Source organism: Tamandua tetradactyla, chromosome 7, assembly GCF_023851605.1.
Source record: "Tamandua tetradactyla isolate mTamTet1 chromosome 7, mTamTet1.pri, whole genome shotgun sequence".
Taxonomy (NCBI): Eukaryota; Metazoa; Chordata; class Mammalia; order Pilosa; family Myrmecophagidae; genus Tamandua; species Tamandua tetradactyla.
The window spans coordinates 87,716,730-87,743,817 of NC_135333.1; the positions used below are offsets into that span (position 1 = coordinate 87,716,730).

A 27,088-nucleotide genomic window follows, 5' to 3' on the forward strand; every position below is an offset into this window, starting at 1 on the left:
ATAAAAAAGACCACAATCTCTAAATCTCGTTTCAAATCTTAAGTTATAACCTTTCTCTCTTTAAAGTTTTATCTGAAACAGTGCTCATTTGTTTTGAGTTAAATTGCATTTATTTGATGATGATGAAAGGCCAAAAAGTAAAGGTAGAGAAAGAGGAGTCCTTTCTAGGTGACCACAAAAGAGTGAAATGACAGCACAGGGATCAAGTATGTGCACAGAGCTTCCAATCTCCTTCTTAATGCCTTATGGTTGGTTTTGGGTTTTTTTTTTCTTTCTTTTTTTTGTGATAACATAAAACACACTTAACATAAAATTTCCCACTTTAATCACTTTCAGGTATACAGTTCAGTGGCATTAATTACATGTGCAATGTCGTGCTACCATCACGACTGCCTTAAATACAAGTGGATGGCCAGAGCTCAGCAGGTATTTGAGGAAAGCCTCTTGCGTGGAAGGCAGCCAGCCACAATAGAAAAAGAAGAGGAACAAAAAAAGTGTTTGGGGAGAAAATTTAGAGAGAAGTAAGTGATATTAATTATTATTGATTTCCTCAAATATAGGGGAAATACTTCATCCATGACACAAAAAAGTGATGGTTATTTTTTTTTAAATATTTTTATTGAGAAATTTTTACACACATACAGCCAGTCTATGGTATCCAGTCAACAGCTCATAATATCCTCACATAGTTGTGTGTTCATCACTGTGATCATTTTTAAAACATATGCATCTCTCTAAAAAAAGAAATAAAAAGAAAAAACAAAAAACTCATACATCCATACCCCTTACTCCTCCCTCTCATTGACCACTTGTATTTCAATCTACCCATTTTTTTTTTACCCCTTATGCTGCCACCCCATTATTTATTTATTTATTTTCCACTTACTTTTTTATTCATCTGTCCATACCCTGGATACCCTGGATATAAGAAGCATGAGACACAAGGTTTTCACAATCACATAGACTCATTATAAAAGCTCTATAGTTATACAATTGTCTTAAAAAAAATCAAGGTTACTGGGACATAGTTCAACAGTTTCAGGTACTTCCCTCCAGCCACTTGAATGCACCATAAACTAATAAGGGATCTCTATATAATGCATAAGAATTACCCCCACCATAACCTCTTGACTCTGAAATCTCTAGGCCACTGAAACTTTATTTTGTCTCATTTCTCTCTTCCCCCTTTTGGTCAAGAAGGCTTTCTCAATCCCTTGATGTTGGGTCTCAGCTCATACCAGGAGTCCTTGCCCTACATTGCCAGGGAGATTTACACCCCTGGGAGTCATGTTCCATGTAGCGGGGGAGGGCAGTGAATTCACCTGCCAAGTTGGCTTAGAGAGGGCACATCTAAGCAACAGAAGAGGTTCTCTGAGGGGTGACTCTTAGGCATAATTATCAGTAGGCTTAGCTTCTCCTTTGCAGGAATAAGTTTCATAGGGGCAAACCCTAAGATCGAGGGTTTAGTCTATTGAACTGGTTGTCCCCATTTCTTTTGAGAATATCAGGAATTCCCCAGATGGGGAAGTTGAATATTTCCTTCTTTTTCCCCTGTTTCCCAAGGTGACTTTACAAATACTTTTTTATTTTCTGCCTAAATAACTCTGGGATATATCAGGGCATCACACTAACCTGTACAAACCAGCAAGATTTCACATCCTACTCAAGATTCCATTTAATTATGGTGTTCAAATAAACTGACCATGAAAGTTAAATTAGATAATGAGCTACCCAAAATATAAATTTTACACCAACTAAACATTTCTCCCTTTGGTCTTATACAGAAATTGAAGTTTTAAGATATGGACCATATCATCCTTTACGCTGTACTCTGATTTGCCTTAGTTCTATCCAGATCAGCTTCATTCATATCTCCAATCAAAGTCTAATCACCTTTCAACTTTTTTAACAGTATGGGGTAATATTGACTTTCTTAGCTTCAGCTTTCTAACTCTGAGTCTCAGGTGTCACATAAATACATGATGGTATTTTTAAAAAAGTAATGAAGTAATGAGGGAAATTTTAAAGTTCTTATATATATTAGAAATATCGCTAAAATGTTTAAATTCAAGGGAACTGTTAGGAGATAATATTAATGAAATCTTCCTCTCACCACAAAAATTGGACACTAGGAGAGAAAAATTATAAAGTTAAAGGATCTATCTAGGAGTTTTAATATCCACTTAGTAGGAGTTAAAGAAGAAGAAAACAGGGAAGGCAGAAGAGAGGAAAATATCAAAGTACCAGAAATTTTCCTAAGATGAATGATTAAGGGCCCACATCTTCATAAAGTTTCCAAACACTAGCAATAAAAAGAAATCCTAATTTCTGTCAACCCTTAAGAACATCTAGTGCTTTATCTGAGATTCTACAAAAATTTGACACGCTAAGATTACTTTCCAGAAACCTGCAACCTCCAGATGGGTTCCTAGGCCAGTTAAGTCCTGAAATGCAGAGGGGCCAGTCTCTCCAGAACGTCAACTAGTTCCATCCCCTATCTCATGTTTTCAACAACCCTTTTCAACATGAAAAGTTATAATGGGCATAGCCCAAATACTGCTAACAGTTGGGAGAAGGATCAAAGAAGAAGGAAGAATTATAACAGAGAAGATATGATTTAACAAATGAGTGTAACTGCTGAATCATTACATTGATATTTCTCTTAGTCTCCAGGATCTCGGAGCAGCTAGAAGGGAAAACCTAAAATTGTGTAACTGTAACTCATAACAAGCTCTGAAATTTATTCTGTAACTACCTGTTACAATGTACTTTGAAATTTATTGCTTCTGTGTATATATGTTATATTTCACAATAAACAATGTTAAGAGATCCTATATGCCTCCAGAAAGAACAAAAATTGGTTACCTATAAGATGAATTTGAAATGAGTGCTCTTGGATTCTCACTAGTGACACAAGAAACTAGATAACACTAAAGCAGTGCCTTTAAAACTCTGATAAAAACTCATTTCTAACCCAGAATGCTGTTCACAATCAAATATTAATCTATTAATCTAGTGCAATAGTAGAATAAAACCATTTTCAGGCATGAAAGGAATCAAAACATTTACCTCCTATTCACTCCTTATTTGGAAACTATTGTAGTATATGTTGTACACAAAGGAGGGCATACACTAAGAAACAATGCACCTTGAAACAATGTGGGAAAACAGGATTTAGGGTGGAAGAGAAAACCGGGTGCTAAGTGCTCAAATCTTCAGAGAATGAAGGGAGCAGAGTGACCAGGCTATCTCCTGATGACATTTATAAGGAAGGGAGGAGTCACCAGTGACTGATGGGGTTTTCTGTAGAAATCTGGAATAACCTGGGGTGGAATGTACAGCTCCCCTCCAACCAGGAGACAGAGGGCCTGAAAGACTGCAATCCGCACTTCAAAGTCTGGCAGGGAAAGGACCTCACCTGAGGCCAGGAGAAACAGGAACAATCAGGGAAGAGGGGAGAGGTAAAGGGTAATGTGTCAATCTTGAGTACATGGTATTGTGGACAGGCTTGGGTGAGAGGTACTGGAGAGGATTGAGTCAAGAGAGAAAGCACAGAGCATCAAGGGAGAACGAAGGTGATGGGGCAATGCGAAAAACTACTGTGATAGAGTGAATTTAACTGGTTGCCAGGTGGCCAATTTGGTAAGTTAAATAGTTCCTTGGAGATTATTGGGTCGCAGGCCTCTCTGTATTTACCAGGGTCCTGGAAGGGAGGCCTAGCATGCTTTTCATTGAGCACTTCCATGGCAAGGAACAAGTGATTGGTTCTGGGTCTAGAAGTCTGGAATTAGGTGAAAGTGGACCATAGATGTGCCTATAATCCCTTCCTTCCTTGTTCAACAGACCATCTTTTGTAGATTGAATTGTGTTCCTGAGATATGTTGGAATCCTAATCCTCAGTACCATAGAATGGGACTTTATTTGGAAATAGGGTCTTTACAAATGGAATTAGGCAAGTGAAAAATGAAGTCCTAATGGAGTAGGGTTGGCCCTTAAGCCAATATGGCTGGTGTCCTTATAAGAAGAGGAAATTTGGATACAGGCAAAGACAGAAGCAGGTCATGTGAGCAAAGCAGAGACTGAGTAATGCTACAAACCAAAGACTGCCATGTGTTGTCAGCAAGCTACCACCAACGCCCTACAGACACCAGAGCAGGCAAGGTCCTCTCGAAACCCTGATTTTGAACTTCTAGTCTTCAGACTGTAAGAAAATTTTCTGTTGTTTTGTGGTACTTAGTTGTGCAGCCCTGGCAAACTAAGAAACCATCTTTCTTGATTCTCCTTAAACATCACAAATGTTTTCCGATTTCTCTGACCACAGTCTCTTTCATGCCCCACTGTACCTTATGAAAATTTCCATGAGGCACCATTACACATTATTACATTCATTTTTCTGTCTCTCTCCCTGAATAGAGTTGTTTCTTAAGAGTTACAATAATGCATGAATTATTTCTGTTTGCCTGCTACCTAGCAGAAAGCTGGGCCGTTTGTAAGAGCTATGTAACTACTTAATTAAATGAAACCCAAACTGACCAGTGTTTGCTGGCTATTACTGCGCTATTAAAGTAGTAGCTTTGAAGAAGAATTTATGTACTCTTAGTATAGTAGTTATTGTCAAGCTTAGAGCACATATAACATTTAACCTGCTTTTTATTAATTTTTTATTTTTTTCATTTCAAACTAAATTTATTTTAACATTTGTTCCCCCTATTATTTATTTTTATTCTATATGTTCTACTCGTCTGTTGATGACGTAGATAAAAGGAGCATCAGACACAAGGTTCTCACAATCACACAGTCACATTGTGAAAGCTATATCACTATTCAATCATCATCAAGAAACATAGCTACTGGAACTCAGCTCTACATTTTCAGGCATTTCCCTCCAGCCTTTCCATTACATCTTGACTAACAAGGTGATATTTATTTAATGCGCAAGAATAACCTCCAGGATAACCTCTCGACTCTGTTTGGAATCTCTCAGCCATTGACACCTTGTCTCATTTCGCTCTTCCCCCTTTTGGTCGAGAAGGTTTTCTCAATCCCTTGATGCTGAGTCTCAGCTCATTCTAGGATTTCTGTCCCATGTTGCCAGGAGGGTCCACACCCCCGGGAGTCATGTCCCACAGACAGGGGGAGGGTGATGAGTTTACTTGTTGTGTTGGCTGGAGAGAGAGGCCACATCTGAGCAACAAAAGAGGCTCTCTTGGGGGTGACTCTTAGACCTAATTTTAAGTAGGCTTGACCTATCCTTTGTGGGGTTAAGTTTCATATGAATAAACCCCAAGACTGGGGTCTCAGCCTATAGCTTTGGCTGTCCACACTGCTTGTGAGAATATCAAGAATTCAACTTGGGGAAGTTGAATTTTCCTCCGTTCTCGCCATTCCCCGAAGGGGACTTTGCAAATACTTTTCCACTCACTGAGCAAATCACTCTTAAACCTGCTTTTTAAATAGGTAATTTGCAGTTAGTTAAATTTAAACACAGCAGTTTGGAAATTTTGTCATTTCCTTGTTCTTAATTAAAATGTGCTGTGTTTCTTAGTATTTCAAATTTTCATGTTAATGGCTTTAGTGTCAAAGTAATTTCACTATAAGGCATTCCTTTTCATAAAATTTTCTATTGTGAAATATAACATATTCAACAAAGTGATAAATTTCAGGGCACATTTTTAACAATTAGTTATAGAACAAATTTCAAAGTATGGTATGGGTTGCAGTTCTACAATTTCAGGCATTTCCTTCTAGCTGCTTCGAGATACTGGAGACTAAAATGAAATACTATAATGATTCAGTAGTCATACTCATTTGTTAAATCCTATCTTCTCTGTTACAACTCCTCCTCCTCATTTGGTTCATCTCTCATTCTTTAGGATATTTGGGCAGTGACCAGTTTAACTTCATGTTGAAAAGGGGCGTCAACATTATGGGATAAAGGCATGTAAATGGTTGATATTGTTGGAGACACTGATAGCTCTGGGTTTCAGGGCTTATCTGGCCTAGGAACAATCTGGAGGCTTTCGGTTTCTGAAAAATAAACCTAGTGAGTGAAACTTTTGTAGAATTTCAGATGGAGCCCTGGATATTCTTTGGGGTTTTCAGGAATACCATTGGGATGGGGCTTGGCACACTGTGGCATTTTGCAATATCTGGCTGAAGTGTGCATAATCGATTCCTTTTTTTTAATTTCAATTTTGAATATTAAAAATTCACATGGGGACTTCGAGTGACAGTCACCAGGGGCTCAGGAGTAAAAGTCCTTCATAATTTCTAACTGTTGGAAAAACTCGAAGAAGGCCAGAAAGGATAGGCGATGGCACTGTTAGCTGGGGCCTAGAAGATGACAAGACATGACACTAACGAGATGGACAGGGATAGTCATCGGGCCTCCAGGATTTCAGTTTATATATTTGAACATCCTGTGATGATGTTTAATCCCTCTAAATGACAATTTATGAAAATCAAATATACAGCTTTAAAATAGAATGTGGACCTAAATACCCAGAAGCACCCCCTATGTAAGATTTGTAACAAAAATTAATATGAATGGAGTCAATAGCTGTAATGGGGTGGTACCCAAGAGCCATATCAGTGCTAGCAAAATGGCAGAATTCATATAGTATCACAGCTGTCCTGCCACAGCTTCGGCACCTAATGATGCTTAAAGAAAATATGAAACTCCCTCAGCTGCTTGAAGGACAGTGTTACAGCAGTTAATCAAAAAGAAAAACCACAGGCGTTCCCCCCCACTCCCAGTCGATTTAAGTAGTCTTCATTTTCCTCAGTAGTACATTTTCTAGATACATCTTACAGACCTCAAAATACTGGAAGGGAAGCTCCCATTCAAAGGCATTTTATCTTGAGAAACTGTAAATGATACTAATTTTTGTCCATTTGAAATATATTGTTGTGCTATAACAAAAGAAATTCACATGGGTTAAAATCAAATAAAATATAAAAGTATATAGTGAAAAGTCTGATGGAGATTTTCGTCTTATCTAAACACAGAGAAAAAAGACCATTTGCTCTTTTTTACAGCTGATGAATATGTGGGTGGCTTCCAATATTTTGTATTTACAAACAGTGTGGCAATAAATAATCTTGTTCATACATCATTTCACATGTGTGCAGGGTAAAGATAAGGCACTTCTAATTAAACTAAGTATTAATAGTGATGTGGAATCATTAAATCTATCTCAAACTATGTATGAAGATTCACGTGGCTGTAAATGATCCCTCATTCCCAACTTCTAAGCGTTGTCCTTTAATATCAAGTGTCCTTTAACATCAATATTACATATGTTCTAAAAATGCCTTGGTCAAGAGGAAGGAAGGAGCCTGGTTAACCTACAGATGTTGCATTAATGTAAAAAGTATGCAGTGAATTATTAATCTTTATTTTCACTGAATTATTAACATTATTAATAAAATATTTTGCTCTAATGTTACTGAATATAAAGTAGTCATCTTCAACAAATGGTGCTTGGACAACTGGGTATCCTCATGCAAATGAAGTTGGACCCTCTATTTCACACCATATAAAAAAATTAACTCAAAGTGATTAATGGGGTGCACGGGTAGTTCAGAGGTTAGAATGCCTGCCTTTCATGCAGGAGACCCCTGTTTGATTCCCAGACCATGCACGCAAAAAAAAAAAAAAAAAAAAAAAGCGGATTAATGAAATAAATGTAAGAGCTAAAACCATACGTCTTTTAGAAGAAAACATAGATAAATCTTCATGACTTTGGATTTGACAATGAACTCTTATACTTAATACCAAAGCATAAGGAACAGATAAATTGGACTTCATCAAAATTAAAACTTTTGTGCATCAAAGGACATTATCATGAAAGTGAAAAAACAACCTACAGAATGGGAGAAAATATCTGCAAATCATTTATCTGACAACAGTCTAGTATGCAGAATAAAGAATTCTTACAATTCAAACACAAAGAAGAGAACCCAATTTTTTTTTTTGCATGGGCAGGTACTGAGAATTGAACCCAGGTCTCTGACATGGCAGGCGAGAACTCTGCCACTGAACCACTGTTGCCCGCCCACAACCCAATTTTTTAAATGGGCAAAGGACTTGGATAGATGTTTCTCCAACAAGTACATGAAAAGATGCTCAACATCATTAGTCATAAGGAAAATGGAAATCAAAACCCCAATGAGATGCCACTTTACGTCCACTAGAGTGGCTATAATTAAAAACAAATTAGCAAGTGTTGGTAGGATATGAAAAAACTGGGACTCTCACACGCTGCTGCTGGGAATGTAAAATGGTATGGCTGTGTGGAAAAAAGTCTGGAGGGTCCTCAAAAAGTTAAACATAGAATTACCTTATCATCCAACAATTCCACTCCAGCGCAAAGACCCAAAAGAATTAAAAACAGGGTCTCGAACAAATACATGTGCAAGCTTATTGATGACAGCACTTTTCACAATAGCCAAAAGGTGGAAGCAACCTAAGTGTCCATTCATAGAGGAACGAATGGATAAACAACAGATAGATGTTATATCCATACAATGGAATATTATTCAGCTATAGAAAGGAATGAAGTACTGATAGATGCTACAACATAGATGAACCTTGAAAACGTTCTTCTAAATGAAAGAAGTCAGATACCAAAGGTCATATATTGTATAATTCCATTTATATGAAATGTCCATCATAAGCACACCCATATAGAAGAATGCAGATTGACAGTCGCCAGAGCCTTCGGGGAGGGGAGATTGGGAGAAACTGCAAAATGGGCATGGAGTTTTATTTTGAAATAATGGAAATGTTTTAGAACTAAATAGAGGTGGTAGCTGCACAAAACTATGAATATACTAAATGCCACTGAATTGTTCATGTTAAAATGGTTAATTTTTTGTGATGTGAATTTCACCTCAATAATTTTTTAAAATACTTGTTTAAAAAATAGGCATATACCTGAAATTGAGGAACTGGAACCCATACAATACTTTGAAATTTGCTCTATAACATCTAGTTAAACTGTACTTTGAAATTTACTACTTTCCTGTATATATATTTCACAACAAAAAAGTGTTAAAAAAATATGTATATAAAGACTTATGGCAAACTCTCGGCATAGCGAAGAATACATGGTTGACGTGTATAACCAAAAGAAAAGAATAAATTATCAGGAAACTTTCAAACAGAAAATTCAGAATATGGCAGAATTTATCCACAGAATTGAAGTTCTGTTTCATGAGGTATTAAAACCGAATGGAACTAAAAGCTAGAAACATAAACTCAAAAGAACAATCCTCCTTTGGCAGAAATAAATTTAAAAAATGACCTAATAGATCTTTTCTTTCAAAATTCCAGGATTCAGTGAACACTGCCGCTAAGTGCCTCTTTTGTTGGATTTGTTTGTCAGTGTATGCATTAATTAGTTCGCTTAAAAACTGCATTGTTTGCAGTACAGAAAAACATGTTAAACAGTATTGGAATTGGTTAGCATTCCCAGACACATGACTTTGCTCTGTATTCTCATTCCTTGGGATGTGACAGGGGCATTTCCCTTTGCATACTGCCTTAATCTAAAAATAGTAGCAATTTAGCAGACTGGCATTGCTGGGTTGGTTTGTTATGATTTGTATGGTGTTCAATTCATGTCGCTGTGTAGCATCTTTTTGTATGAATTAATCAGAAATGTTTACAATCTATTTGCACCTACAATCTGCAGTCAGTGTCACCACTGACATTCTGTAAAAATAAATCGATTAGAAAATAGCCACTATAAAAGATGTTTTACAATAGGCACCAAGACATATGAATACTTGACCATTCCGGTTTTTTTTCATGATGCTCTATTTTTAGGGAATCAGTTAAAGCCTTAACTCCAAAGAAATCTAGATGTGGAAAAATACAGCTGCTGTCCAAAAATAGAGAAGTTAAAAACAGAATCAATTGATCTAGAGCTGGGAAGCCTAGAAATAGGCACTTGATTTAGCTCAGCCAGTATCTAGTAACATCCCAACAATGGTGTAAAGTTCATGCCCGAGTAGGGGAAAAATGCAGAGCAACTGCAGCTGTAAGCAGTATCTTATTTCTTAACTTCCAAGTGTAACCCTTCTCACCTTCCGTCTCCACCCGTATTCAGTTCTTTGTAAAACATAGTTACAGCTCTGAGGAATGCCTGGAGAGAGAGCGGCATGGGGGGGGGGGGGGGGCGGCGGGCGATGTGGTGGTTACACGGAGGAGAAAGAGGGAACACGTAACTGATACAGGAAAAGGTGAGGACTTAGTTTTAGGAAAAGCAAACACTCCATTATGACTAGAGGAGTGGGTACACCAGAAATCTAATCTAATAGATTAACAAAATGCTTCATGTGCTAAACTAAATTTGTTAGACAACAAGCATGTCATAGACACATTTTGAGCAGGGTTGTAGCATAAATAGTGCTTTAGGAAAATTAAGCTCGGGACTAGTTGGGAGAATTTCAGAATAATTCAAGCAAGAGGTAGTAATAAACCAGCATAAACCAATACACTGGCAATGGGAAGAGAACATACAGATACTGAGAAGGGAGAATTCACAGGATGCGGTACCTAGTTGGATGTGAGAGGTAGAAGAATAAGAAATAACTAAAGATGGCAGGATTAAGGTCAAGTCTCCAGCCTTGCTACAGTCAGCTGATGCAGGGTCACCAGGCAGGAACATGACCATCCAGGCCTTCCCCTTTGACAGGGACTCCAGGTAGGGTAAGCTGTCTAAGAACTGGCACAGCTAGACACCCCAAAATAATACATTCAACTAAGAATTCGTGTATTAACCTCGTTTAAAAAGAACATCTACACACACAACACTTCAAAACTAGTTTAAGACCAAAGAATGAGAGCACAAATTCTGCAAGTGAAGTTCTCTTCTGTGACTATTCACCTTAGGTCATTATGAGAAACAATATATTAAGAATAAACTGGTATTTCAGGGACTGCTACAATACAGCCATGTCTTTCTCTTCAGATTAAAGGCAGATGCTTGTCTGGGTCTTTTTGATATTCAAAGGCAACGTGGCTCTCTTGCTTATATTATTTTCATATCTCAGCTGATTGCAAAGGCAAGAGTCCACTACTCTGAATAAATAGATTGTTTCAGAATTTTCCACAACTATCAAGCTGGTTCTTTCAAAACTAAGTATGAGGTTTTTTTTTTTTTTTTAGGTTTTCTCTCAAAATTCATTAATCATTTAATTTGCATATACATATACTCACTATGGTAGATATTAAGTTTACCAAGATGAAAAAGCTGAAGTTGTTCTTTCAGGGTGCTCCCAATCTGCTGGACAAAGAATCATATTCACAGATATTTATTACACAGCCTGAAATCATGTATAAAGGTGGCTTGTGGAAACACAGAGGATGAGTGCCTAAGAAATGCAGTCTAAGGAACTATATTAGTCAGCAATTGTTACAACAAAGCTGCCTAACAGATAGCCCCGAATTCCTAGGGGCTCAGAACTAGCAAACCAGTCATGGGTCTCTGGGTCAGCTGGAATTTGACTAATTGTGACTGGGCTTAGCTGTGTCTGGTTGGGTTTTGCTCCATGTTTCAGGTCAGGTTTAGGGCTGCTCTACATTTCTGTCATCATCCTTGGACCAGCAGCTGGGGCATGTTTCTTTCATGGCTATGGCAGAAACATAAGTAGTCTAGACAAGACATGAAAGTACGTTTAAAGATTCTGCTCAAGCCACATCGACTCATATTCCTTTAGCCACAGCAAATTACGTGGCCAATCACAACAGCAATGGCACAAGAAGGTAAACTCTATATACTCTAATGGAGTCTCACTAGCCAGTCAGGTAGTAAAGGTGAGAGGTGTTGAGTGAATTATGAGTATTTTTAATGGAACTAGCTGAATTTTACAAGTATTTCACAAATTTCACTACAAGCCATGGGTTTTTCAGTACCGCTTGGGATTGTTGTTTGTTGCAACATAATTTCCTCTGCTTTTATTTATTTATTTACATTTGTCTTCCCTTTTCCCTCTCTTCTTGGCCTTTTCTCCCTGTAATTATGAAGCATAACTGTTTCTTCCTTTAGGATTTTCTTTTTCCCATTAGTTACTGAACTTAAGAAAGATGTTTCATAAAATTGTTTTTCCATAAGATCGATATGACAATAGAAAAACATTGATGCAATATGCTATGTTGCACTAGTATGGTGACTTTGCTTCTATATTATTTTGAGGAATGTAAGTACTCTACTTTAAGAGGTAATAGCATTAAGTCTGCTTTTTGCATTTGTGAGAATTAATTAGAAATATTGGTGCAATTGGCTCTTAATCCTTGTTATAGAAAGACTGATTCTGCTTTAGCTTTACATTTACCATTGACATTGTGAATCACAGGCTAGGTCTTACAGTGAAAATGTTTGCAAATACTTGCAAAGTTATTTTTTTATGAATTAGATCATCCCAAATGCTTAATTTTGAAACATTTTAAATTTTTGAGTTGCACTCATACACATCTCAGTTGATTTATATAGAATCCAATTTCAGCAGCCTTAGCTGAACAGGCACTGACACACATAACCAAATGGACTACGGAGGCCCAGGAAAGCCCACCAGGAGGGGTGTCTACCGTATGTTATGCTAAATATTTGGAGCATTTGGACAGCCAGCTGTTCAGGCGGTGAAGTTATAATACAAAGACTGTTCATACTGTAAAATGAGCAGATAGCCACAGTTTCCTGCTTTGCTCAGAAAGAGTGATACTATCATATGGAAACTAGAGAATGTCAGGGATAAAGATGTCTATCTTGGAAAGTCCCAGATTCTCACCCTCTGGTATGGTAAGCAAACCCCCTAAGGGCATAAGGTTAAATTGTCCACTGGATTTCCATAGCTTGCATCTATTAGTTTTAAAGGAATCGTGGCAACCAAGCCATTAAAGGGAAATAAAGTTGTTCTTCTCCATCTTCCTATATCCATTGAGATGAGGCCATTCAAAGAAGTAGGCAGCCTGGAACTCCAAAAGATACAGCTAATCCAGCTACTCGAGATGACCCACGGTACACAGAAATAACTTACAAACCCAGACCTCTTAGTTCGTTTAATAACACTGTTATCAGCTTTCCAGCTGTTTGCTTCCCTTGTTTTATTTCTTGATATTAGAAATAAGGAAATAAAAGGCTTGGCATGAACTAAGGATCCAAACCTAAAATTATGAAACCATTGGGAGATACACTGCTAATTGAAGGAAGCCATAACATGGTTTTAATTCTTAGCACAAAGCTCTATTATGATCAAATGACTGTTTCCAACTTCCTTTTAAGTGGTTTTAAACCATTTCATAATAATTAGACCATCTCACCCTCAATGAACTGACAGAAATACTTCAAGAGAAATATTTGCATAAACATGGAAATTTTTTCTTAACTCTCTTCTCTCTCTCTATGGTTCTAAAATCAAATGACGCTTACTCATTATGAAAGTGCACTACATGAAATAAGCACTTCTCTTTTTTTCTCCTCTCTCCTTTTTTCTCATCAGCACAGTTTCTCATCACCTTATCATAGACCTGCTTAACGAGCATTGCATCTCTGAGCCTTGCCTAGAGGCCACACCCCACATCTGAAATGTCAACCTTCCCTTCCACCCAGGCCTTTATCCTGGACACATACACTCAGCTCTCCACTCTTCGCACTGGTCAAGACTTCTTTCACTTAACCACACATCACTGGAAATGACTTACTTCCCTAGTCTCCACCCTATTCTGACATGTGTGCTTTAAAATCTCTACCTCAATTAATTAAATCACAACAGGCACTTACCATTTTTATACACATACTATTCAATGTATACGAGTTGGTTTAACCAGTTGCCGGTTCTGTGTGTGTCCATCTTAAATATAAGCTGCTAAGCAAGACCACGTCTGGTCAATTTGCTGAGGACAAAACCTATCATAGTGCCACTTACAAATAATCCTTTAAAAATTGATGATAGTAATACATATGTAAAAGATAGAAATATTTTTGAAAGAATAAAAACAAGCTTAAAAGAACACAATGTAGTTCTTGTATTATGCCTAGAATAGAATCATTTCTTTTCTAAATTTGGTAAAATTATCAGAAAATGATAACAGGGGTACTTGAACATATCCTGCAGTCTCCTGCATTATAAAAGTACCTTGTAAAAGGGATAGGGCTTTTAAACTCTTTTAAGACCTTTTTTTTTTTTCACGTCCTACCTGAGATTCCAAGTACTTATGATGTTCAATCAAACTATCTACATAAGTTATATTAGGAAATGCTCTAGTCAAAATATAAATTTTGTAACAAATAAACATTTTTTGCTTTAGTCTCACACATAAGGTGACATTTTAAAATATTAATTACCATCTATTTTCAGCACCCTGCAATAATGACATTCCTTTGTTCTTCCTCATGCAAAACATTTTTAAAATTTGTACATTGTACATTTCACTATTATTATACACTCTAGGCATTCCTAGATTATACCACCTCGATCTTCAACATCTATCTTTCTTTCTGATTTCATTATGTCCCCAGCCCTCCTCCCTCTATCATTCTCACATGCAGCTTCATTCAGTGTTTTAACATAATTATATTACAGTTAGGTAGTATTGTGCTGTCCATTTCTGAGTTTTTGTATCCAGTCCTGTTGCACAGTCTGTATCCCTTCAGCTCCAATTACCCAATGTCTTACCCTATTTCTATCTCCTATGGTCTCTGTTACCAATGACATATTCCAAGTTTATTCACTAATGTCAGTTCATATTAGTGAGACCATACAGTATTTGTCCTTTAGTTTTTGGCTTGTCTCACTCAGCATAATGTTCTCTAGGTCCATCCATGTTGTTACATACTTCATAAGTTTATTCTGTCTTAAAGCTGCATAATATTCCATCGTATGTATATACCACAGTTTCTTTAGCCATTCGTCTGTTGATGGACATTTTGGCTGTTTCCATCTCATTGCAATTGTAAATAATGCTGCTATAAACATTGGTATGCAAGTGATGGGATCTCTCTTTCATGAGAGAGGAAATAATAGGCTATCAACTTGCATAGATGGGAACTTGTCAACTATTTCTGCAGCTGATTAAGGATTGTGCATTGGACATGCCACTTAGAAGTTTTCAAGAACCTCGTATAGGAACTGATTATGCCATATGCTATCTTCCACTTAAAAAAAAAAAACTGAAATGAAATCATTGGTTACCTTCTTATACTCCCTTTTTAGAAGGCACTCTATTTTTAACTTTATAAAGGGTGATGTTTGTGAATAAAGCTTGTTTTATCTTAAAAAAAAAAGAAGAAGACCCTTTTTTGTTGTTGTTATAGCACTCATGAATTTATAAAAATGCATCATCAACCAAAACTCCACATGGAACAGGGAAGACCTGGGAAGGGTCATTTATTCTTATTGTGTTCTTTTACTCACTAAAGCTACATTCAATCAAAGTGTATTTTTCAGCTGAAGTCAGACAGAACGAGCAAGCCAGAAATAGAATACATAACCAAAAGAAGAAAGGGATCTTTAAACTTTTCAATGAGGCACATTTGCATAATTTCTTTTTAGCACAAGACACAGTGTTTCCATTCAGTTACCGTACAACTGTAGAGGAAGTTTTTGTTTGGTGAAGAAAACACCATATACCTATTTTTTCTTCTAAATGAAATCGTGATCTGGGATGTGTTGTGGACAAGTGCAGTTGAGAATTGTACTTCATTCCCCTTCTTCGAAACTGTGAAACTTGGCTTTATTTCTCCCAGGAATTCAGACTGCAATATCGGAATCACTTAATTCCAAGACGTTGGCTAGCAGGGTGGCTTGCCTACCCTTCACTTTTCCCCTGAAGAAGCTGTTCTACAGATTTTAATGTCACTGCAGTCTTCCAATGTGTGAGGCAACACTCAGTTGGGTTCTCTCTCTCAGCTGAGAGAGAGAGAGAGAGAGAGTTTACACACAAAAATCTAAGATGAGCCCTCTGTTTTCAATAGCGATGTGCTGGTTTTCCTTTCCCCCCTTCCACCCCAGTCAGCCCATCCTGCACCTCTGTCTTTCATTATATACACTGCAGGAAACCCCCGTTCACAGCCAGGAAACCCCCGTCTCCTCCCAGACCACCACCTCACTCGCTGTGCATCTTTGAAACTGAGAAAAGCTTCCTCTTCTCCTCCATCCATTAAAACAAGCAGGGAGGGAGCTGCAAGCAGTCTTGTACCGCTGCTCAGAAATGCAGCAGTGAAAAAGCCTGAGACACATCCTGTGAGGGAAGGATGTCACGTCTGAGAAGAGCGTAAGATCCCAACAAACTGGTTGACAAGGACATTACAAATGTGGAGGCAAACCATCCTGGTCCTTCCCCGCCCCCTTTCTGCCAGCCGTTTCCCCTTTCTCTGAATATGGTGTGTAAAAATAGACAAAGTCATAAGTAGTTACCTTCATTGCTCGGGTGGCCATGAAGACAGCTGTTGCTGAGCGGCAGGGCTAATCCGATCTGTCCCAGCCACCTTGCCGTTTGGCCCCAGTCAGAGGCTGGAGAGCGCGGTCCCGGCTGCGGGCGTGATCTGGGAAGTGGCTGCGGTGGCGGCTGCCACACGTGGCGGGCGGGACTCAAGACTGGTCCTCTCGCCGCGAGGAGACCTCGGGTTCTCCAGCACATTGCATCAGCAGGAAGACTCTAAGGCTGTGCTTCCCCCAGACCGCCCCCAGAGGGTAGTCTCTCCCAACAGGGAGATTCACACCCGGGGCCCAGCCCCCAGCCTCCCCCACCACTCACTTTTGGAGGTGCCATTGTTTCAAGCAAGCCGTAACGTCACCGCTAAATTAGTGCCTGTGCATCCTAGCCTAGGAGATACCTTGCATCATTTATATGAGATGCAATTCCGTCCTTGCTTGGCTGCCTGTTTGTAGGCTTCTGCCAACCTCACTTCCCATTATCCCCCCAAAGAAGCTTACCTGCTTGCAATATGACCTTGGCATACCCTTGCTCAGAATTATACCGTGGCTTCCGATAGTCTACAACCACGATTTTTCAAAGTATTTTTTTTTACCTATTTTTTGAATAGTGTAGTGCAACCAATTTTCCTGGTTTCTTACATACACAGGAAAAAAAAAGGTGCTCCTTGGATTCAGCATATAAACTTCTTTCTTATTTGACCATTGCCTGCTAGAGCAGATGATCCTCTGTGAGTTACCGCCACACAGAAGCTCCAGCATTGCTACTTTTTCATGCCTTCAGATCTGCTTCTATCACTTCTTGTAAGTTGTTCCTTCTGGCAGAAATGCCTGGACCTCTGCTCCCTCTGTCTGTCCCTCCACTTTTTTTAATTTAAAGTTTATTTCTGAGTGGCAGAGATTATTTTCCCTTCCCCATGTTTTTAGAATGTCCGGTATTGCCCCATTCAATCCTGCCTGCCACAATCAGGTAAAGCACGAGGACCTTTTTTCTTGCATCTGTAGTGGAAAACTAAGCAGCAGATATTAGCCTCTATCCCTCTGCTTTTGTAAGTCTCATCCTCACCTCAGGGAAGTTGTGGCTGACTCCCTCAGGCAAAACTGGGCCCTTTGTCTAGTAGGCTCTGCATTTTGTCCAGATTCTTTTTAAAATGTGATTTTCACAATTTTATTTTAATTATTTGTTTGCACCCATCAGATTATGAGATTCTTGAGGGCGGGGCTTTGTCACATTTTCTCCCATTCCCAGTGACCTGGCTTGGAGAAGACTGAGTGTGGAACACAAAGGCGTGGGCAAGCAAATGATCGGAGTACTCCTTTGACAAAATCATTGAGCTCACTCCTGCTATGTTCCAGGTACTGTAGGAGATGGTAGGGATAGGCAGTGAGGTCAACAACAACAAAAAAGTTCCTATATTAATAGACCTTACATACTTGTGAAGGGGGCAGAAAATAAGCAATCAAATCAGGTAATAAAATGCCCATCGACTAATGTAGCGTATCCATACAATAAGTATTACTTGTCAACAAGAAGAATTGAAGATTACATGCTACAAATTATGGATGAACTTTGAAAGCATTATGCTAAATGAAAGAAACTGGTCATAAAGGACCACATATTGTGTGACTTTATTTATCTGAAATATCCAGAATAGGAAAATGCATAGATGTGGAAAGTCATTTAGTGGCTGCCTAGTGCTAAGGGATTTGGGGGGAAATAGGTAGTGATGGCTAATGAATATAGAGTTTCTTTTGGGGGGTGATGAACATATTCTAAAATTAGGTTGTGGTGTGGGTTGTAAACTCTATACTAAAAACTGCTGAATTATTCTCTAAATGGGTGAATTTTATGATGTCTGACATAGCTCAAAAAGATGTTATTTTTTTTTTAAAGATCAGGTATCAAGTGGTAAGTTTTATGTGGAGAAACAGCTTGGTAAGGGGATAGAAAGTGATGGAGTGACAGACCTGCATGAATTAGTGAGTAAATTTTAGAGCATGCCTGACAAGTACTTCTAGATGCAATGACATGCTTATGTAAGGATTCTTTTGAAGTTAGCAACAAAGGAAGGTATAAAGGCAAAAGGGAAGATTGTACCTCCCTTGAAGAGAAAGGAGAAGAGGAACTTGGGGGTTCACATCCACGGAAGAGTAGGGGTAATCTGGCTGGGTCTGCTCTCTGTTGTCCCCCCCAGTGTTGATATGAGGGTCCCTTAGTTCTCCCTCACCACCACATGTAAACTTTCCCAAAACTTCTCTCCCAAACAACCAGAAAGCTTTTTCCAAATGAAGATGGCCATCATCACCCAAGGTTGTCACTCTGCGAGTTGTAGTATACTTCGAGGAAGCCAGGATTTAAAACTTTTTAATAAAGAAGAACTCCCCAAACTTGATATATACCATATCATTACCTGTGGGCAGTGCCTTTTACTGAATTCAAAGAAAAGACAGGATTCCTAACAGTCCCAGAGATACTAAGTTAGAGGTTGACTTCAGAGCTCCAGGCAGCCCCACTTCATTTTGTCATCACTGTTATTAACAAAGTCTGTCATTATCATCATTATGAAAGATCCACCGCATGCCTGCAGAATTTCCCCCCTGTAACTTAATAAATCTTCTCTAGAAGGGAAACTCACAAATGTTCTCTGCCTTGTGCTATTAATGGTTCCTGGGGCAGGGGTATGAAAATTAGTAGAAGACAATGGTAGCTCTAGTTAAGTAAGTAAAGGGAAGTCGCTTCATCCAAAATTTAACTCTATAAACTCTGAAAAAAATTTTTCATTCTTCTCTCTAATTCTCATAGTGAAAAGAGCTGCCCCCAATTTTTCTTTGCTAAATTTCCTATAATACTTATACCCATTACACATTGTGTGTATATACCCCTCCAACACACACACACACACACACACACACCAAGTTCAAAACTTAAAAATAAGTTATACTGTACTTTCTGGGAAATTTAAGAGATTTTCCAGGATAATTTAGATCAATGGATTTATTTTTAGTCTTATTGTGCACACTCTAGAATTTAATCTCCATGTGAAATCAGATTCACTATATCAGAGAGCGCTAACCATCTCATCAAAAGTGGCAGAATACAAAACTGGATGAACCACTGCGTCGAGGGGCGGTGGCATCCAAAGAGGGAAAGGCAATTACTCATGACTTCTTGCTGAACAGAAAAGAGAATCACTCTCACTTTCAACTCTCCCTTGATAGGTGAATAAGTTTTGTGTAAAATATCTCTGCCCAAGGGGAGAAAAGATTGTACAACTCCTTCCTTTCTTAGATTGATTCATAGATCCCTTGAAGAGCAAACAGACTCAAACCTGATCGCATAGCAATCTCTAAATGAATGAATGAAAGAGAAGTTTAATAAATGATCTTTAAACACAGGACTAGCACTGGAGTAGGGGAAAGCACAGGCTCTAGAGCCAGACCTGAACTTGAATCCCCAATTTCACTAATGACTTTTCACAAGTACTTCTTTCTGAAACTCAGTGTGTGTGTGTGTGTGTGTGTGTTTAATCATAAGATAAGGAAAGGCGTACCTAATTTACAGGCATGTTGTAAGAGAGAAATGAGGGAATCAACGTACAGTGTCCAGCACTTGAAGCCCACACTGCCTGCTCCACTCGTGCCTCCTATGCCTTCTCTCAACCCTAACCCCTTTCAGATAATACCAGCTATTCATTTTCCACTAAGAATAAGGATTGCATTTGCAACAAAAAAAAATTGGAATATGAAACATATGTAATTTATAACCAAGAAAAAGAATTCCAAGAATTCAAACTCTTTGAAAACAATGTACATCTGTCCTGAAAGGATGCTGCACATCTCCTAAGAGACGGTTCTATAGACCTCTCAGGGCACTTCCCATCCTGACACACCAAATGGATCAACTTCTCCCGGAAACTCTCTCCTCCCTTCCATGATGCTACACTAGTCTGAGTCTTCTCCAGTCTCTCAGACAGGTACTTTTCTCCTAGTTTATGATCACACCTCTTTCTTCTCACCTCTAAATACAGGCAAGGTAGTCTTTCCACCTGCATTTGGCCTTGGATAATCCTCTATTTGTATTCTGTCCTTCGATGATTTCAACAGTCACCTCTAATCTGATAATCTTCAAAACTAGATCTCTAATTCTAATCTCTTTCCTGACCTCCAGGTATGAGTAGTTTCGAATTATCTCAAACCCAATTAGTCCAAATCCAAACACATAATCTTCTCTCCTAAACCTACTTGTCCTTCTGTCTTCTTTCTGTCTGTTAATGTCATCATCATTCTCTCAGGCATCCAGGCTCCAAACTTCAATATAGTTCATGTCTTCAAAGACAGAATTTAAAGCAGGAGGGAAACAGAGGTGCCTCCCATGCTTAGTTATCACCAAGCCTTCCCCATTCTACCTACATAAAATCTCTCATAGATTCCCTCTTTCTATTCCCACTCTCACTGCCTGGTATTAGTGGTTCAGTATTTTCCCTTAAAATGACATTTCAATCCCTCACCATCTCTTAGCTGACCATTAGCCTTACCTCTGTGTAATATTAGAAATATTACAGTCTAAGACTTATTTTTCTTACCTTTAAAATGAGGATAATAAACTATAAGGTTTATGGAGTTCCTTAAAGACACCTGCTTTCTATTAAAATTTATACATATTTAATTTTATACATATATATATATATGAAGTAAGAAGTCACTGAAGTAACATAAGTCACCTTATACTGAGAAGTGAAAAATTATCAAAATGTGCATAAAAACTATGACTAATCTGTGCAATGTCTATAAACTATATTACAATCTTGCTAATGCTGAAATCTTGCTTCAAAACAATGCTCAGTATTAATTCTCAGAAGACATGTTGTAGGACCATATGAATAACTGTTTAGCAGATGGCCTAGGAAAGCAATTACAAAACAAAATGCTGACTGCTTAGCGGTCATGGGAGATTGTTGCATTCTTTCAGGTATTTACTTTAGGGAAGGACACTATAAAGATCCACTTTTGAAAATGAAGACAGTTCAACTGTCTTCAAACAGAAGTACAAACAGATCTGTGGTTGATTTTATCTCGGAATCTACAGAAAACAATTAGAAGAAAAATGTAAAGAATTCATACACATTTTCAGGTATAACAGGATGGCCTGATACAGAAGCCGTAAAAATGTTACAAATTATAATGACCAGTGTATTAGTTAGGGTTCTCTAGAGAAACAGAATCAACAGGGAACACTTGCAAATATACTATTTATAAAAGTGTCTCACGTGACCACCGGAACGCAGAGTCCAAAATCCACAGGGCAGGCTGTGAAGCCGACGACTCCGATGGATGATCTGGATGAACTCCACAGGAGAGGCTCACCAGCCGAAACAGGAATGGGACCTGTCTCCTCTGAGTCCCCCTTAAAAGGCTTCCGGTGATTAGATTAAGCACCACTCATTGTAGAAGACACTCCCCTTTGGTTGATTACAAATAGAATCAGCTGTGGATGCAGCTGACGTGATCATGATCTAATTCTATGAAATGTCCTCATTGCAACAGACAGGCCGGCACTTGTCCAACCAGATAAACAGGTACCACAACTTGGCCAAGTTAACACATGTCCCTGATCATGAAAACCAGAATATTTTAAGTAAATAAAACTTATTTCCCTGGGAGAAATGGGGACTGGGCAAGTTGTCAAAAGGAAGCACAACGGTGCTTTCTTTGTTTATTTTGTTTTCTTATTTTAGAAGTCAATTTTGCTAAAAAAAAATAACAATACAAAGTGACAGTCCTGACCAATCATCCTCACACCAAATTAGGAACAATGTGCTTTCAACTGTATGAACAGTACTGCTCAGTACATGTTGTCAAAAACAAATGTTTTTGCCATATAAATCCTATACTTCAAATTAGTGATCCAATGCTTTACCAAGACTCTGCTTCTGGCCTCTGAATTGAGGCCTTCCAATTGCTGTCCTCTGAAGCTTCCGTCTCCGCCCCACTGTCCCCTGAAACCTTGATGTCCTTCCTGTTGTCCTCCCAGCCCTGGTTGTCCTGTGGCCACAGAGAGCTGCCAGTGCCGCGCATCACGCCATTTTCCCTGCATTTCTGTCGCCGTGCCGCGCATCACGCCATTTTCCCTGCATTTCTGTCACCGTGCCGTGCATCACGCCATTTTCCCTGCATTTCTTTTCCCTGCATTTCTGTCGCCGTGCCGTGCATCACGCCATTTTCCCTGCATTTCTGTCACCGGGCCGTGCATCACGCCATTTTCCCTGCATTTCTGTCACTGCTGCAGTGGGCACATCCAAGCACACCCCCCACTTTCTGTTGAGAAAGACCATTCCCTTCCCTTTGGAATCGGTGTCCTCACCCAGCTGTTCTTTAAGCTCTTCCCAAGCATCGCTAATGCTTCACATTTCAACTGAGCACCGCAAGATCATGTCACAAAGTCCACACCTAAGTGGATCAAGGAGCGCTGTTCTACTGATATGGCACCTGAAATATGGGCCAGTGCTTCTTACCAGAGCTTCTACAGCTTCCTTCTCCTCATTCAGTCTCTTAGCAGACTGCTTGAAGTGACTAATGGCAGTGGGAGGCGCAGAATCCAAATTACCTGATGGCATCTTGGCTGAAAGCTTTTATTATTTTTGTTGCAAAAGTTGCACCGATTCATTTAAATTTAATTCCTGCTTTTTGCTCAACTTGTGCTGATATTCTTCCTTGTGCAGATAAAAGCAGACACATATTCCAGTCCTTCCAGCACTACCTGTTCACTCAGAATGAAGAATATAGGACTCTACATCCGTTCATGGCAAGCTTTGTACAACCAGATCAACCTCAGTGATGTCTAACCCATGCTCAGTGACATTGGTTGCCACCCAAACTCCAACATCACCATTTCTTTCAAGGTGATTCCCCTTTGCTTCTATGGAGTCTGTCCATGCAAAGATGGGGAGTCCTTCTGTATGGAGACATTCTTTGACAGCTCCTGGGCTTCTTTCTTGGTTTCAGAGAAGATGATAGTGTAGCCGTGATAACCCCATATGCCCTGATCGTATTCCCAATGACTGCTGCCCTGTGAGTCCAGGACATTTGATAGCCAGATGTTCCAGTTATTGCAGTTTTTTTGACTCGTTTTATCAATCAGGTCCACTTGTTCATATGTAGATTTCATGTATTTTTTAGAAACATTATATAACCAACTTCCCCATCTGGGGAATTCCTGATAGTCTTGCAAGCAATGGGGACAACAAATTAAAAATGTCTTGGGGTTTGACCATATGAAACTTATTCCTACAAAGAAGAAGCTATGCCTACTTATATGCCTAAGAGTCATCCCCAGAGAACCTCTTTTGTTGCTCAGGTGGCCTCTCTCTCTAACCCAGCTCAGCAGGTGAACTCACTGCCCTACCCCTTACATGAGACATGACTTCCAAAGATGTAAACCTCCCTGGTAACATGGGACAGAACTCCTGGGATGAGCTGGGACATGGCATCATGTGATTGAGAAAGCGTTCTTGACCAAAAGGGGGAAGAGAGAAACGAGAAAAAATGAAGTTTCAATGGCTGAGAGATTTCAAACAGAGTTAAGAGGTTATCCTGGAGGCTATTCTTAAGCATTTCTAGCTATCCCCTTTTAGTTCATGGTGTATTTGAGTGGCTGGAGGGAAGCACCTGAAATTGTTGAGCTGTATTTCAGTAGCCTTGATTCTTGAAGATGATTGTATATAAATATATAGCTTTTAAAATGTGACCATGTGATTGTGGGGGTTAAAAAAAAGAAAGAAAGAAACATTATATACCCAATGAAGACAAGTTGCAGAAAAAAGCAATGTTTGAGGATTGCCTTCTAAGTCTTTCTTGCATGTCACACTTAACATCTCTTCCACTTGATCAGAAAAACACATATCTAACATCTGAACAACTTCATCCAGGACAACATGTTTCAGCTTGCTGAGATCTCACTTGCCATTCTGTAGGTGGTCTTTGACATGACCTGGTGTCCCAACCAGGATATCAGTCCCTTTCCACATGCATTCCATCTGGCCTCCATAGGGAGTTCCACCATAAAACAAGCCACTTTCAGTTTCTTTGTGATATCACTAAACTCTCTGCTTAGTTGATCTGCCAACTCCCTTGTAGGTGCAAAAACCAGTACGTGAAGGGAATGACCTCCCTTACTGTCTTGCAGTTTTCCTTGAAGTTTCCCAATCAAGGTGATGGCAAAGGAGAATGTTTTTCCAGTTCCTGCCCATGCCGGAGCAATTAAATCCTTCCACTATAGGCATGGTGAAATGTCTTTGCTTCTACAGGAAACCCCATGGGCTTTGAGAAGTTTAATAGTCACTTCAGATATGGGGAAATTAGAGAAAGCATCTTCTTTTTATTCCATGGGTATTTCCTGTTCTAATTCATTGCTACTTCACTCACAGCTTCATTGGAGGTAGAGTCAGGTCCAGAATGGGGGAATCCATTCTTCAGCTTGGAGTTTTTCTCTCCAATTTCTCCATTCATTTCCTTTTCTTTTTTTTTACCTTCTTGGGCTTAGGAATACCTATTTCTTCTTTAGAAATTTCCTCACTTATTACTTGTTTTTAGTTTTAGAAGAAACAATTTTGTTTTCAGAGGCCTCCTTTTCCTTTCCCACATTTTTTAGCTTTAAGAGAAATAATGTTTTTTTGAGATGGCTTCTCTTTCTTCTTTTTTGCCTTTTTGGATTTAGGACAATTCATGTCAATTTCAGAAGGTCCTGCCTTTATTTTTTTCAGCTTTGGCAGAAACAGTGTCCTTCTTTTCTTTGACTGACCCTTTAGTCTTATTTGATTTTGGCTTCTCTTTTTATCTTTCTTCTCATTTTGCTTTTGCTGTGTGTGAGGATCTAGGGCCCAGATTCTCCTCCATATTGAGAACAGGTCATTGCAAGTAGCTGCCGACACGACCAGGACAGACATTGAAGGTCACCAGACCTCCTTGCAGGAAAGAATATACAAATGGTTTTGTAAACAAAGTATTGAGACTCCCCTCCTCTGATAACTGCTGATAACAAACCTCCAACCCCCTGTGTCATGAGACCCTGCTGAAACTCTGCTGTCACACCCTACTAAAATTATCTGTCCTAAATCCCTCTAAGCTGCCCTCTGGAACTCCCTGCCCTTTTTGTGGGGCGCAGACTTCCATCTCCCATCTGGCTGCGGTTGGGAAGAATACTCTCCTGTTTGTAAGTTCTAATTAAAATTCCTGTCTAACTCTGTGCCTGGCATATTCTTGGGTCTTCGGGCTTCTCTGACCCAAACTGAAGCCTAAGAGCTGGGTTGGAACAACTTTGTCTCCAATTTATCCATGGCAATGTCTGATTCCAAATCAGCGTCACTAAGGAGTTTTCCCAGCATCACCCAGCAAAACCTGTGTAGACCAACCAGTCTTGGCAACCACATCCCATGCATCCTATTTATGACAAATATTTTATAATGCTCCCCTTGCTTCCCTCAAATGAAATTCATTGATATGATGACCTAACTACACACATGATTTAAAAACCCACACATTATAAAAGAATGTAAAAGAAAGTCAAAAGGGAGGTAATTTTTAATTAAATAGTGTTTCTTTATGTAATCGAATAGACAGGTCTCTTCAGAAAGATGCAGTGAAGCCAGAGGCTTGCACTCGATGTGGAATCGGCATGAATGGGATGTGGAATTGGCACGTCTGATCCTGGCACATGCATTGATCACTCAGAACTGCAAGCGTGTTGCCTTTAAGTGAAGTGCTTTTCCTAATAGTGAACAACTCTTTTGTAAAATGCCGGATTACACAAACTATGCTTTGTCTTCCACATGGCACTTGCATTCTTGGCCAAATTGTTTATTAAGCTAGGCAAATATATTTTGAGTTTGTATATAAAATGGAATTAAGTTCTAGACTCATAATTCTAGACTTTCCCACCTACATGACTATTAGTTTGCAAGCTTCCAGAATGAGATATACCAGAAATGGCACAGCTTCTTTCTTTCTTTATTTTTTTGGTGGGGCAGGCATCAGGAAGCGAGCCCAGGTCTCTGGCATGGCAAGTGAGAATTCTGCCATTGGGCCACTGTCGCACCACCCAGAAATGGCACAGCTTTTAAAAAGGGAATTTAAGAAGTTATATGTGTACAGTTCTAAGGAAGTGAAAGTGTCCAAATTAAGGCACCAACAAGAGGTTACTATCACTCAAGAAAGGCCTGTGGGTCTAGAACACCTGTGTCAGCTGGGAAGTCACGTGGCTGGCATCTGCTGGTGCCTTGTTCCTGGGCTCCATTGCTCTCAGCCTCTGTTCCTGTGAGGTTTCCATGCTTTGCTTCTCTGGGCTGGCTTTCATCTCTTGGCTTCCCTTAGCTCTCTTCAGATTCTGGCTTCCTTAACATCTCATGGCAACATCTGCTGGGCTCCAAGCATCTCCAAACAACTGTCTCTGTTCTTCATGCATTGGTATCTGTGTCAGCTCTACTTTGAAGTTTCTGTTGGCTTTCTCTCTGTCAGCTCTGTCCAAAATGTTTCCTCCTTTAAAGGACTCTACTAAGCTAATGAAGCCCCACTCTGAATGGATGGAGTCACATCTTCATCTAATCAAAAGGCCACACCCACAATTGGGCGTGCCACACTGCTGCGAAGATAATCT

The 27,088-nt window shown here is 39.2% G+C and overlaps 2 pseudogenes; one reads left to right on the forward strand and one right to left on the reverse strand.

Annotated features, from left to right (window-relative positions):
• Window positions 1-369: 369 nt before the first annotated feature.
• On the forward strand, window positions 370-6,717 carry LOC143690523 (ubiquitin-conjugating enzyme E2 variant 1-like; annotated as a pseudogene).
• Window positions 6,718-11,575: 4,858 nt separating this feature from the next.
• LOC143690524 (nucleolar RNA helicase 2-like) lies at window positions 11,576-25,382 on the reverse strand (annotated as a pseudogene).
• Between the last annotated feature and the right edge of the window lie 1,706 nt (window positions 25,383-27,088).